Genomic DNA, 2527 nt, shown 5'->3' with positions numbered 1-2527 from the left:
CCTCCCTCCCTCTGCCGCCCAGGGACGTCTGCACCAACCCACCTGCCAATCACAGTTCAGGGTGCTGACGCCCCGTCCATCGACGTCAGCACCAACCCACCTGCCAATCACAGTTCAGGGCGATGACGCCCCGCCCATCGACGTCGGCACCTCCCAATCACAGCCACGGGCATAGACGCCCCGCCCATTTACGTCAGCAACTGTCAACCGCAGCTCCGACGGCTCACCCGTGACCCGTCAATCACAGCATTGAGCGCTGACGCCCCTCCCACTCACGTCAGCACCGAGCAGGGTGGGGCGGTGGCGGCGAAGCGGTAGAGTTGTTGCCTTACAACGCCAGATACACGGGTTCGATCCTGACCACGGATGCTGTCTGAACTGAGTTTGTACGTTCTCCACGTGACCTGCGTGGGGTTTTTTTTTCCGGTTTCTTCCCACGTTCCAAAGACGTACAGGTTTGTAGGTTCATTGACTTGGTATTATGAATTGTCCCTAGTGTGTGTAGGATAGTGTTAATGTGCGGGGACTCGGTGGGCCGAAGGGCCTGTTCCTGCCCTGTATCTCCAAACTAAAACAAAACACTGACCTCCCACCAATCAATCACAGCACCGATCCTTTCTCGGAGGCTCAAGAAGGAACTGCAGATGCTGGAAAATCGAAGGTACACAAAAATGCTGGAGAAACTCAGTGGATGCAGCAGCATCTATGGAGCGAAGGAAATAGGTGACGTTTCAGGCCGAAACCCTTCTTCAGACCCTTCTTCTGAAGAAGGGTTTCGGCCCGAAACGTCACCTATTTCCTTCGGTCCATAGATGCTGCTGCACCCGCTGAGTTTCTCCAGCATTTTTGTGTACCTTTCTCGGAGGCTTTCAGCTTGATCGGAAAGCACATGACCCAAGCTTGATCAGCAGGTTTGCACATAAACAGAATTAAACCGGGAAGTTCCGTGCATGCTGCCGGCAAAAAATGTTGAGCACTTATCATAAAAGGACGTTCCTTCCTACCAATGTTTATTCAACATTTATTCTCTGATTGTTATCACTGCTGTTGAGGATACCTATATTTAAAATGGTCATACCATTTCCTGCATTAAGACGATGGCTACATTTAAATAAAGTTTAACATTAGAAAAGCACTCCCTTGCCTTAATATTTGTTAGCTTGACATTTGATAATTCCCGCAATCTAACATAACCTTTGTAAAAATGTAATCTAAAGGAGTCCCAAACGCTGGGACTATCCCCATGTTTAAGAAACGGGTAGGTACATGATAGGGTAGACAAAAATGCTGGAGAAACTCAGCGGGTGAGGCAGCATCTTTGGAGCGTAGGAAATAGGCAACGTTTCGGGTCGAAACCCTTCTTCAGAGTCTGAAGAAGGGTTTCGATCCGAAACGTTGGATATTTCTTTCGCTCCATAGATGCTGCCTCACCCGCTGAGATTCTCCAGCATTTTTGTCTACAACCATTTTTCAGCATCTGCAGCAAAGATCTTTGATCTGCAGTTCCTTATTAAACAGGTACATGGATAGGACAGGATCAAGCGCAAGAAGGTGGGACTAAAATAGCTGATATGGGTAAGTTGGGCTGAAGGGGCTGTTTCCACACTGTATCACTCTATGACCCTGACCAAAGCTTTGTTACCAGAGTAAACCGCAGGAAAAGCGAGTCCATGGTCTTCGGCAACTGTCTCACCCCTTCACCATCTGTTCTGACTACCTGAAGGTGTTAGACAATAGACAGTAGACAATAAACAATAGGTGCAGGAGTAGGCCATTCGGCCCTTCGAGCCAGCACCACCATTCAATGTGATCATGGCTGATCATCCCCAATCAGTACCCCGTTCCTGCCTTCTCCCCATATCCCCTGACTTCGCTATTTTTAAGAGCCCTATCTAGCTCTCTCTTGAAAGCATCCAGACAACCTGCCTCCACCGCCCTCTGAGGCAGAGAATTCCACAGACCCACCACTCTCTGAGAAAAAGTGTTTCTTCGTCTCCGTTCTAAATGGCTTACTCCTTATTCTTAAACTGTGGCCCCTGGTTCTGGACTCCCCCAACATCGGGAACATGTTTCCTGCCTCTAGCGTGTCCAAGCCCTTAACAATCTTATATGTTTCAATGAGATCTCCTCTCATCCTTCTAAACTCCAGAGTGTACAAGCCCAGCTGCTCCATTCTCTCAGCATATGACAGTCCCGCCATCCCGGGAATTAACCTTGTAAACCTACGCTGCACTCCCTCAATAGCAAGAATGTCCTTCCTCAAATTAGGGGACCAAAACTGCACGCAATACTCCAGGTGTGGTCTCACTAGGGCTCTGTACAACTGCAGAAGGACCTCTTTGCTCCTATATTCGATTCCTCTTGTTATAAAGGCCAACATGCCATACTCTAAATGCCAGATCTTTACTCTACCATTTGAGATGGACACAACAACGGGTCAGACAGCATCTCTGGAGAAAAGGAATAAGATGACTTGCTACTGATGTACTCTGTCCATGGGACATCTGCTATGGAGAGGATAGACACA

The sequence above is a fragment of the Leucoraja erinacea genome, chromosome 13 (genome assembly GCF_028641065.1).
Source record: "Leucoraja erinacea ecotype New England chromosome 13, Leri_hhj_1, whole genome shotgun sequence".
In the NCBI taxonomy this organism is placed as follows: Eukaryota; Metazoa; Chordata; class Chondrichthyes; order Rajiformes; family Rajidae; genus Leucoraja; species Leucoraja erinaceus.
The sequence above is the reverse complement of the archived record's forward strand: the minus strand, read 5'-3'. Positions refer to the sequence as shown.